At 31.9% G+C, this 14,558-nt stretch overlaps 1 protein-coding gene across 1 annotated transcript in view; it reads right to left on the bottom strand.

The window, feature by feature from the left end:
• Window positions 1-2,517, bottom strand: part of glra2 (glycine receptor, alpha 2) — a 21,491-nt gene extending 18,974 nt beyond the window's left edge. Inside the window, exon 1 of the mRNA XM_053496576.1 lies at window positions 2,443-2,517. The gene's annotated coding sequence lies outside the window, so the exon portion shown is untranslated. The remainder of the gene's footprint in view (window positions 1-2,442) is intronic.
• Between the last annotated feature and the right edge of the window lie 12,041 nt (window positions 2,518-14,558).

Raw genomic sequence — 14,558 nt, 5'->3', positions numbered from 1 at the left:
AATTCAAATTCAAATTTTATTTGTCACACACACAGTCATACACAGTACGATATGCAGTGAAATGCTTAGACAAATGCTCGTGACCTAACAATATGAAAAGGAAATAAATATGAAAATTAAAATAAAGGGTAAGTTTAACTAGAAAAGAATAAAATAAAAATAAAAATATACCAATAAAAGTTAAAAATAAAATATTTGTACACAAAATACACAATATAGAAAATATATGGAAAATATATGAAAAAATGTAAAACAATAAGAGCAGCCGAATGAATGGTAATAAAAGAATGGTTATGTCCATGGTTGTGCAATCCACATATTAAAAGTGATTTGTTCTGGAGTGATTTGATGTGATTTGATTTGATGACCACCAGGTGTAGTTGTGCAGTGGCCAATAGTGTAAACAAATGTCCAGAATGTCCAGTGTGTGTGTATAAACCATATGTGTGGGTCAGTACTGTGTGGTGGTGTGGTTGAGAGACCGTATCGCCTGCGGGAAGAAGCTCCTCCTCAGTCTCTCTGTGTTGGCCTTCAGGGAGCGGAATCGCTTTCCTGACCTCAACAGAGAGAACAGTCCATTGTTGGGGTGGCTGAGGTCCTTCACAATCTTCCTGGCCTTGGTCCAGCACCGCTTGCTGTAGATCGAGTGCAGGTCAGGGAGCTCGGTGCGGATGATGTGCTCAGCTGATCTCACCACCCTCTGTAGAGCTCGTCTGTCCTGCATGGTGCTGTTCCCGAACCAGGTTGAGATGTTTCCCGTCAGGATGCTCTCTATGGTGCAGGAGTAAAAGTTCCTGAGCACCTTGGAGGGCAGTCTAAAGTCTCTCAAGCGTCTGAGGTGGTAGAGACGCCGCCGGGCCTTTTTCACCACGGTGTTGAGTGACAGGACCATGACAGGTCCTGCGTGATGTGAACACCGAGGTATCTGAAGCTGTCCACTCTCTCCACTGGGCTCTCGTTGATGACGGGGGTCTGGTAGTTCCTCTCCCGCTTGGTGCGGAAGTCCACTACCAACTCCTTTGTCTTACTGACGTTTAGAAGGAGGTTGTTTCTCTGGCACCAGTTCTCCAGATTCCTAATCTCCTTCAGGTAGGCCGTCTCGTTGTTATCAGAGATCAGGCCCACCACGACGGAGTCGTCAGCAAACTTAATGATGGTGGTGGAGCTGGTAGTGGCCACGCAGTCAAATGTGTACAAAGAGTACAGCAGGGGGCTCAGAACACACCCCTGGGGGGCTCCAGTGCTGAGAGTGATGGAGGCTGAGACATGTCCGCACATCCTTACTGCCTGTGGTCTGCCAGTAAGGAAGTTGGAGATCCACTGACACATAGATGAGCTGAGTCCCAGGTGCTCCAGCTTGGTGGTGAGTGTGGAGGGAATTAAGGTATTAAATGCAGAGTTGTAGTCGATGAAGAGCATTTTAACATAATTCCCTTTCCTAGTGTCCAGGTAAGTAAGAAGAGCATTTTAACATAATTCCCTTTCCTAGTGTCCAGGTAAGTAAGTGATGTGTGGAGTAGATGAGAGATGGCATCGTCAGTGGAACGATTTGGACGGTATGCGAACTGTAGTGGGTCCAGTGTGTCAGTGATGAAATGATGAAGTCTCTGACCAGGCGTTCAAAGCACTTCATTACTACTAAGGTGAGGGCTACAGGGCGATAGTCATTGAGGGAAGCAGGATGAGGTTTCTTTGGGACAGGAACAATGATGGACTCTTTGAAGCATGTGGGGATAACCGACTGAGATGAAGAGACGTTAAATATCTCAGTGAACACAGGTCCTAGCTGGTCTGCGCAGGCTCTGAGAATACGGCCCGAGATGCCGTCTGGTCCTGCTGCTTTCCTGGTGTTCACTCTCTTGAAGGCTCTCCTCACGTCATGCTCTGTGATGATGAACGCGTTTCCGGTGCTGGCAGTGACTTCCTGTCTGCAGCTGTTAGCGCCGCTAGCATTAGCATCGCTAGCGTCTTTAGCTGCAGCCTCGAAGCGAGCATAGAAAGTGTTCAGCTCGTCTGCCAGAGTCACGTCCGCGTTCGTTGTTGGTGTTTTATAGTCCGTAATTGTCCTTAATCCCTGCCACAGGCTCCTAGAGTCACTCGAACCCGCACCCTGGAGGTGCAAGGCGATAGTGCTAACCACTACACCACTGTGCTGTGGATCTGTAATATACTGTACTGGACATTTCACACTCCGACCTGCACAATACTCACTTCTGCTATTTACACAGTTTCATCTCATGGACAATTAATTTGCGCTGATCGGTTCAGCTCTGTGTACGGGTCACGGCGTGTCATGGTGTGTTCCACTGTGTTGTGCTGTTACTCTTGGATGCACTTTATGTTGTGTTTTTTGTCTTTTGGTAGAGTTCTTATATAATTTTGTTAATTCATGTTGTATGTATGTAGCACATTGATCCTGTGAAAATGACAGTAAAAACCTACCTGACTTGAGTTGATGTGAAAGTAAATCACCACCCTGTGCTGAACATCGACGTCGCTCGTTAAAGAAAACGCTGGTGTGTGAGTGCAGCCCTGAGATACAGCACGTTCTCCATCCTGTAAATAAATATATATATATTTCCATGAAATGCTCGTGTGCTGAATGGAGTTATGAGATAACGCCTTCCCTAAGAGCACACGCGCCTGGCTTTACAGAGCTGAAGCATGAAATCCATTTCACCCGTACAAACGCTGTTCTGAACCAAAATGGCCACTGTGTCATGGTTTATTGATCTCCGTGTTCGAACCACATGCCGTTGCATAAGGCCGAGCCTGACACACACACACACACACACACACACACACACACACACACTGCAGCGTGGTCGGCGTCTGTCACGCTATTGATTTTCCACGGTTCCTGAACCTCTCTAATGAGACAGCGTCTTATCTGTCTGTGCAGAGGAAGATGTCCGGTTTATAAAGGAGGTTTAAAAATGGAGTGAGGGTGAAAGTTTAAATGCCGAATGAATGTGTGATCGGAAGGATTGATTCTTTTAGTCTCAACTGTCACATGAAGAAGAATATTTATTGAGCAAGACACACACACACACACACACAGACACACACACACACACACACACACACACACACACACACACACACCACAGAGTCAGATAAAGGAAGGAGAACACACCATCCAGTGTGTGTCAGTGCAGGTCCCAGGGGCTGTGAGGTTCTGATCTAGTTCCACACACACCTTTTCTGACGGTATTGGTACCTACCAGGTTAGTGAGGTCAGGGTGTGAGGATGTGAATATTAAAGTAATATTAGAGTAAATTAATAGAAAAATGTAGACCAGAAACCAGTCTCAGGAAACCGTCTGTCTGTCTCCCAGACACACAAAACCGTCTGTCTAGAATTTACTGAATCTGCACCATCAGTGAATCTAAATGTGGAGTAAAAGTGATGTTATGAACAGTTATGTGTGGGATTTAATAATCTACTGTAAAATAATCTACTAATGCGCTACTGTCTCAATGTAAACAAACACCTGCACCAATAGATATTAATTAGAAAAGATAAAGTGAATATTTTGACTGGGATTAGTTCATATTTTCACTTTGGCTGAAATAACAGCGCTGAAGTGGTATAAGTGAATTTTAACACGCTGGAGTGGTTTTAAGACAAAACTTCATCTTTCTCCTTTGATCTACTTTTTCCATTTCTCATCTGTGATTCACTCTCCGATTACCGAACAGGGAGTGTATTTGTCTGAGCACCAAAGAAGGACAACTTAGTGTAAACAAGGCGTAAGATACTCAACCTTACAGAATGGGATTTCTTTGTAGTAATAAGTTAGACAGAGAGTTCTGCTGTACAGAGAGACACACAGACATGTACGTGGGCTTCAACCCCAAATAATAATCATAATAATAATAATAATGATAATAATTATCATAATAATAATAATAATAATAATAATAATAATAATATCACTGATTACATTTAAGATCAGATTATTATTAGCTTTAACATTTTAACTCTTTATACACACTCTTTAACCATTAGCTATGCGTACTACAGCTAGTTTTTAATAAAGTAACACAATATAAAACATTTTTCCTTAACTTTGTTAACATTAAATCTTTAACTTGAATTGGTGAATGAGTAACTTTTGATTGTTAGTCAAAAATTTTTAATTAAACAAAACAATTTTCATTTTTAGATAATTGTTTTGTCAGCACCTAAAGATCGCTGTAGTTAATTACTTTCCGATAAAATCCCACTTAAGGTGAGCAGCAGGGAGCGCGACACTGACTGAGTCTTTTTGATGAACTGCTTCTCACGCACCATTAGGGTCGGAGTGATCGTAGATCCAACCATCCAGTGGGGAATCCAGGATTGGTTAGTGTTACTACCAATGTGAGAGTGTGTGTGAGATCACATCCTCCCTCTGAGAGCAGGGCCCATCTGCTCAGCTGGGATTCGAACACTTTTCTGTTCTACCACTGTGGAGCTTCTGTGTTCAGATCTATATTTATACAGTATATATACAGATATATATTTATACAGTATATATACAGATATATATTTATACAGTATATATACAGATATATATTTATACAGTATATATACAGATATATATTTATACAGTATATATACAGATCTATATTAATACAGTATATATACAGATATATATTTATACAGTGTATATACAGATATATATTTATACAGTATATATACAGATATATATTTATACAGTGTATATACAGATATATATTTATACAGTATATATACAGATATATATTTATACAGTATATATACAGATATATATTAATACAGTATATATACAGATATATATTTATACAGTGTATATACAGATATATATTTATACAGTATATATACAGATATATATTTATACAGTATATATACAGATATATATTTATACCGTGTATATACAGATATATATTTATACCGTGTATATACAGATATATATTAATACAGTATATATACAGATATATATTAATACAGTATATATACAGATATATATTAATACAGTGTATATACAGATATATATTAATACAGTATATATACAGATCTATATTAATACAGTATATATACAGATATATATTTATACAGTATATATACAGATATATATTTATACAGTGTATATACAGATATATATTTATACAGTGTATATACAGATATATATTAATACAGTATATATACAGATATATATTTATACAGTATATATACAGATATATATTTATACAGTATATATACAGATATATATTTATACCGTGTATATACAGATATATATTTATACCGTGTATATACAGATATATATTAAGTCTGTTTTAGTAATTTAATTAGCATAAAGACCACAAACTTGGATCAGACTAAATGCGCAGCCGGCACCTCTGATCTGAAGCTAGGACTGTTAAATATTAGATCTCTCGCATCTAAAGCAGTTATAGTTAATGAAATTATCACAGATCAGGAGTTTGATATACTCTGTTTAACAGAAACCTGGATTAAACAGGACGAGTATGTAGCTCTAAATGAAGCTAGTCCTCCTGGATACAGCTACATACACCAGCCTCGGTTAACTGGTAGAGGAGGAGGCGTCGCAGTTATTCACAATGATAATTTGACTATTGTACAAAAACACGGACACAAATTTAATTCATTTGAAATTCTTTATAGTAACATAAGTGTATTTAACTATATTAAGTCAGCTCAGTCGATCCCGCTAATTGTCATTTACAGACCTCCAGGGCCGTACTTGGAATTTCTTAGTGAATTTGCAGATTTCCTCTCAAACCTAGTCGTTTCTGTAGACAAAGTGTTAATTGCTGGAGATTTTAATATTCATTTTGAAAACCCAGAAGACCCTCTGAGAACTGCATTTATGTCTATACTGGACTCGGTAGGAGTAAATCAGTGTGTAGTAGGACCCACTCATAAAGCAGGTCACACTTTAGATTTAATAATATTATTTGGATTAAGTATAAGAAATTTATTCACAATACCACTATCTGAAGTTATCTCAGATCACTATCTTGTCTCAATTCAAGTGTGTCACAGTAATAATGTACACACAGCGCCGCGCTACCGTATGAAACGTACATTCACATCAACTACCAAACAGAGTTTTATCAGTAATCTTCCAGAGTTCCCAACTTCGATTAGATCACCGTCTGACCCCACAGAACTCGATCAGGCGACTGAATATTTAGAGTCGACATTTCACTATACCCTAGATAATGTAGCTACCGTCAAAAGAAAAATTATTAGAGATAAAAAACTTGCTCCCTGGTATAACGATCACACGCGCACTTTAAAACAGACCGCTCGGAAATTAGAACGTAAATGGCGTCAAACTAAATTACTAGTATTTCGAATAGCATGGAAGGAGAGCATCCTGAACTATAGAAAAGCTCTTAGTGTAGCTAGATCAACATATCTCTCCACTCTTATAGAAAATAACAAAAATAATCCTAGATTCTTATTTAATGCTGTAGCCAAATTAACCACAAATAAGACCACTGCAGAAATCTCCACAACAACATCATGCAATAGTGAGGACTTCATGAACTTCTTTAATAATAAAATTGTAAATATTAGGCATAAAATTGAGGTTTTGAAACCGAACAATGTAATTGATGCAGATGTTAATCTAGCCATGTCAGACCAGAACCTAGAATACTTTACTCCCCTTGAAGAGAATGAACTAATTTCACTCATCTCTTCTTCAAATTCATCAACCTGTATATTAGATCCTGTACCGACACATTTTCTTAAACAGATAGTACCAGCAATAATAGAACCCCTGTTGAGAATAATTAATTCTTCACTCAGCATTGGATATGTTCCAAAATCTTTTAAATTAGCAGTTATTAAACCAATAATTAAGAAACCTGACCTCGACCCCTGTCAGCTGTCCAGTTACAGGCCAATATCAAACCTCCCCTTTACCTCTAAGATTCTGGAAAAGATGGTAGCGGAGCAGCTATGCTCATATATACATAGAAATGGCATACATGAACTGTATCAGTCAGGATTTAGGCCTCATCACAGTACAGAGACAGCGCTCGTTAAAGTAGTAAATGACATTCTATTGGCCTCTGATCAGGGTTGTGTAACTATGCTTGTATTACTTGACCTCAGTGCAGCTTTTGACACTGTTGATCACGCTATTCTTCTTCACAGATTAGAAAATGTAGTGGGAATTAAGGGTACAGCCCTCTCCTGGCTCAGATCCTATCTGACCCATCGTTATCAGTATGTAGACTTAAATGGTGATTATTCTGCATGTTCTCTAGTGGAGTTTGGCGTTCCGCAGGGTTCAGTTTTAGGTCCACTGCTTTTTTCCCTTTACATGCTTCCTCTGGGCAACATAATCCGTAAGCATGGTATTAGTTTTCATTGTTATGCTGACGATACACAGTTATATGTCTCAGCAAAACCTGATGAGAAAAAACAGCTTACTAAAATTGAGCAATGTGTGCAGGACATAAGAAATTGGATGCTAATTAACTTCCTTCTGCTAAATCCGGATAAGACAGAAGTTCTAGTCATAGGACCGCATACAGCTAGGAGTAAAATTTTAGATCACACCGTAACTTTAGATGGCCTTTCTGTTCCATCAAATGCAACAGTGAAAGACCTTGGTGTGATTATTGATTCCAGCCTTTCATTTGAAGCACATGTAGATAATATTACCAGGATAGCATTCTTTCACCTCAGAAATATTGCCAGAATAAGAAATTTATTGTCGCTAAACGACGCAGAAAAACTAGTTCATGCTTTTATCACCTCTAGGTTGGACTATTGTAATGCCTTACTGTCTGGTTGTTCAGCTAGATGCATAAATAAGCTTCAGCTAGTCCAGAATGCAGCAGCGAGAGTCCTCACTAGAACCAGAAGATATGAGCACATCACCCCTATCTTATCTTCACTCCATTGGCTCCCTGTGAAATTTCGCATTGATTTTAAAATACTACTCTTGACATATAAAGCATTAAATGGTCTCGCCCCGCAGTACCTGAGCGAACTGCTAGTGTCTTATGAACCGCCACGCCTACTTCGATCAAAGGATGCAGGCTGCTTGTCAGTACCGCGTATTATGAAAAATACAGCTGGGGGCAGAGCTTTTTCTTACAAAGCCCCAAAGTTATGGAATAGTCTTCCAAATAGTGTTCGGGACTCAGACACAGTCTCAGTGTTTAAGTCCAGGCTAAAAACCTATTTATTTAGCCAAGCATTTTTATAAATAGATTTGCCATAGGTAAAGGAGCAGATCTGGGGGACTCATGGACGTAGAGTATTATGGTGAACTGGTATGTTTGGATGCTGTCTTCCTCACTCTCATTGATCACTCAGGTTTGCTGACGGTGAGGTGATTGTTTGCTTTACATGTCAGGAAGCCCTCATGTTTGTGTTTCCTTCTGGCTCTCCCTTTTAGTTATGCTGTCATAGTTAGTCCTGCCGGAGTCTCTGCTTGCACTCTACAGTTAATATACATTCACATTATACATTGTGTGACTGTGACCATACCTAACTTGCCATCTCTCCTCTTCTTCTCTTCCCCCCCTCTTTCTTTTTCCTCTCTCCTCCTGTCCCCCCTTTCACTCTTTCTCTCTCTCTCTCTGTCGAGCTACACATGTCGTTTCTGAGCTGCCAGTGATCCAGACTCCCTCTGCCCTCCGGACCTGTCTGACCCATCCTGGTGCCCCGCTTCTGGCTGAAGATCTCGTCACATGGATGCCCCGTGTGTCTCTCTGGGATGCGTCTGGTGTCTGGGAATGATTCTCTCTACCTAGAAAATGGTTCTGGCCTTGACTGGTGTTGGCAACTGTTTCTCTGGGGACTTGACAGTTCGATAGTTCATGACTGGAACTTCTTACAAGTCTACCTGGGTCTTCAATAACTACCTGGACTCCATATTAACATCAATTAACATCAGCTATTATAGCTGAACTGCCTCCCACCCTACACACTGTAATAATGCAGATCATTTACTGCTTTCTGTTTCACCCAAATGAGGATGGGTTCCCTGTTGAGTCTGGTTCCTCTCAAGGTTTCTTCCTATTACCATCTCAGGGAGTTTTTCCTTGCCACTGTCGCCCTCGGCTTGCTCACCAGGGACAAACTGACCATTTTGATTCATACAAATTCACATTTCATACAAACCTAAATAATTCTTTTGACTGTGTAAAGCTGCTTTGCGGCAATGAAAATTGCTAAAAGCGCTATACAAATAAAATTGAATTGAATATATTAATACAGTGTATATACAGATATATATTTATACAGTATATATACAGATATATATTTATACAGTGTATATACAGATATATATTTATACCGTGTATATACAGATCTATATTAATACAGTATATATACAGATATATATTTATACCGTGTATATACAGATATATATTTATACAGTATATATACAGATCTATATTTATACAGTGTATATACAGATATATATTTATACCGTATATATACAGATATATATTTATACCGTGTATATACAGATATATATTTATACCGTATATATACAGATATATATTAATACAGTGTATATACAGATATATATTTATACCGTGTATATACAGATATATATTTATACAGTGTATATACAGATCTATATTAATACAGTATATATACAGATATATATTTATACCGTGTATATACAGATATATATTTATACAGTATATATACAGATATATATTTATACAGTATATATACAGATATATATTTATACAGTATATATACAGATCTATATTAATACAGTATATATACAGATATATATTTATACAGTGTATATACAGATCTATATTAATACAGTATATATACAGATCTATATTTATACAGTGTATATACAGATATATATTAATACAGTATATATACAGATATATATTTATACAGTATATATACAGATCTATATTAATACAGTATATATACAGATATATATTTATACCGTGTATATACAGATATATATTTATACAGTATATATACAGATATATATTAATACAGTGTATATACAGATATATATTTATACCGTGTATATACAGATATATATTTATACAGTATATATACAGATATATATTTATACAGTGTATATACAGATATATATTTATACCGTATATATACAGATATATATTTATACCGTGTATATACAGATATATATTTATACCGTGTATATACAGATATATATTTATACAGTGTATATACAGATATATATTTATACCGTATATATACAGATATATATTTATAACGTGTATATACAGATATATATTAATACAGTGTATATACAGATCTATATTAATACAGTATATATACAGATATATATTTATACCGTGTATATACAGATATATATTTATACAGTATATATACAGATATATATTTATACAGTATATATACAGATATATATTTATACAGTATATATACAGATCTATATTAATACAGTATATATACAGATATATATTTATACCGTGTATATACAGATATATATTAATACAGTATATATACAGATATATATTTATACAGTATATATACAAATATATATTTATACAGTATATATACAGATCTATATTTATACAGTATATATACAGATATATATTAATACAGTATATATACAGATATATATTTATACCGTGTATATACAGATATATATTTATACAGTATATATACAGATATATATTAATACAGTGTATATACAGGTCTATATTAATACAGTATATATACAGATATATATTTATACCGTGTATATACAGATATATATTTATACAGTATATATACAGATATATATTTATACCGTGTATATACAGATATATATTTATACAGTATATATACAGATATATACTTATACCGTGTATATACAGATATATATTTATACAGTATATATACAGATATATATTTATACAGTGTATATACAGATATATATTTATACCGTATATAAACAGATATATATTTATACCGTGTATATACAGATATATATTTATACCGTGTATATACAGATATATATTTATACAGTGTATATACAGATATATATTTATACCGTATATATACAGATCTATATTAATACAGTGTATATACAGATATATATTTATACCGTGTATATACAGATATATATTTATACAGTATATATACAGATATATATTTATACAGTATATATACAGATCTATATTAATACAGTATATATACAGATCTATATTAATACAGTATATATACAGATATATATTTATACCGTGTATATACAGATCTATATTAATACAGTATATATACAGATATATATTTATACAGTGTATATACAGATCTATATTAATACAGTATATATACAGATCTATATTAATACAGTGTATATACAGATATATATTAATACAGTGTATATACAGATATATATTTATACAGTATATATACAGATCTATATTAATACAGTATATATACAGATATATATTTATACCGTGTATATACAGATATATATTTATACAGTATATATACAGATATATATTAATACAGTGTATATACAGGTCTATATTAATACAGTATATATACAGATATATATTTATACCGTGTATATACAGATATATATTTATACAGTATATATACAGATCTATATTAATACAGTATATATACAGATATATATTTATACCGTGTATATACAGATATATATTTATACAGTATATATACAGATATATATTTATACAGTGTATATACAGATATATATTTATACCGTATATATACAGATATATATTTATACCGTGTATATACAGATATATATTTATACAGTGTATATACAGATATATATTTATACAGTGTATATACAGATATATATTTATACCGTGTATATACAGATATATATTTATACAGTATATATACAGATATATATTTATACAGTGTATATACAGATATATATTTATACCGTGTATATACAGATATATATTTATACCGTGTATATACAGATATATATTTATACCGTGTATATACAGATATATATTTATACCGTGTATATACAGATATATATTTATACCGTGTATATACAGATATATATTAATACAGTGTATATACAGATCTATATTAATACAGTATATATACAGATATATATTTATACCGTGTATATACAGATATATATTTATACAGTATATATACAGATATATATTTATACAGTATATATACAGATCTATATTAATACAGTATATATACAGATATATATTTATACAGTATATATACAGATCTATATTAATACAGTATATATACAGATCTATATTTATACAGTGTATATACAGATATATATTAATACAGTATATATACAGATATATATTTATACAGTATATATACAGATCTATATTAATACAGTATATATACAGATATATATTTATACCGTGTATATACAGATATATATTTATACAGTATATATACAGATATATATTAATACAGTGTATATACAGATATATATTTATACCGTGTATATACAGATATATATTTATACAGTATATATACAGATATATATTTATACAGTGTATATACAGATATATATTTATACCGTATATATACAGATATATATTTATACCGTGTATATACAGATATATATTTATACCGTGTATATACAGATATATATTTATACAGTGTATATACAGATATATATTTATACCGTATATATACAGATATATATTTATAACGTGTATATACAGATATATATTAATACAGTGTATATACAGATCTATATTAATACAGTATATATACAGATATATATTTATACCGTGTATATACAGATATATATTTATACAGTATATATACAGATATATATTTATACAGTATATATACAGATCTATATTTATACAGTATATATACAGATCTATATTAATACAGTATATATACAGATATATATTTATACCGTGTATATACAGATATATATTAATACAGTATATATACAGATATATATTAATACAGTATATATACAAATATATATTTATACAGTATATATACAGATCTATATTTATACAGTATATATACAGATATATATTAATACAGTATATATACAGATATATATTTATACCGTGTATATACAGATATATATTTATACAGTATATATACAGATATATATTAATACAGTGTATATACAGGTCTATATTAATACAGTATATATACAGATATATATTTATACCGTGTATATACAGATATATATTTATACAGTATATATACAGATATATATTTATACCGTGTATATACAGATATATATTTATACAGTATATATACAGATATATACTTATACCGTGTATATACAGATATATATTTATACAGTATATATACAGATATATATTTATACAGTGTATATACAGATATATATTTATACCGTATATAAACAGATATATATTTATACCGTGTATATACAGATATATATTTATACCGTGTATATACAGATATATATTTATACAGTGTATATACAGATATATATTTATACCGTATATATACAGATCTATATTAATACAGTGTATATACAGATATATATTTATACCGTGTATATACAGATATATATTTATACAGTATATATACAGATATATATTTATACAGTATATATACAGATCTATATTAATACAGTATATATACAGATCTATATTAATACAGTATATATACAGATATATATTTATACCGTGTATATACAGATCTATATTAATACAGTATATATACAGATATATATTTATACAGTGTATATACAGATCTATATTAATACAGTATATATACAGATCTATATTAATACAGTGTATATACAGATATATATTAATACAGTGTATATACAGATATATATTTATACAGTATATATACAGATCTATATTAATACAGTATATATACAGATATATATTTATACCGTGTATATACAGATATATATTTATACAGCATATATACAGATATATATTAATACAGTGTATATACAGGTCTATATTAATACAGTATATATACAGATATATATTTATACCGTGTATATACAGATATATATTTATACAGTATATATACAGATCTATATTAATACAGTATATATACAGATATATATTTATACTGTGTATATACAGATATATATTTATACAGTATATATACAGATATATATTTATACAGTGTATATACAGATATATATTTATACAGTGTATATACAGATATATATTTATACAGTGTATATACAGATATATATTTATACAGTGTATATACAGATATATATTTATACAGTGTATATACAGATATATATTTATACAGTGTATATACAGATATATATTTATACCGTGTATATACAGATATATATTTATACCGTGTATATACAGATATATATTTATACAGTGTATATACAGATATATATTTATACCGTATATATACAGATATATATTTATAACGTGTATATACAGATATATATTAATACAGTGTATATACAGATCTATATTAATACAGTATATATACAGATATATATTTATACCGTGTATATACAGATATATATTTATACAGTATATATACAGATATATATTTATACAGTATATATACAGATCTATATTTATACAGTATATATACAGATCTATATTAATACAGTATATATACAGATATATATTTATACCGTGTA

This window comes from Clarias gariepinus, chromosome 5 (genome assembly GCF_024256425.1).
Source record: "Clarias gariepinus isolate MV-2021 ecotype Netherlands chromosome 5, CGAR_prim_01v2, whole genome shotgun sequence".
Classification (NCBI taxonomy): Eukaryota; Metazoa; Chordata; class Actinopteri; order Siluriformes; family Clariidae; genus Clarias; species Clarias gariepinus.
Note: the sequence above shows the minus strand (reverse complement) of the source record. Positions and strands in the feature narration are given on the sequence as shown.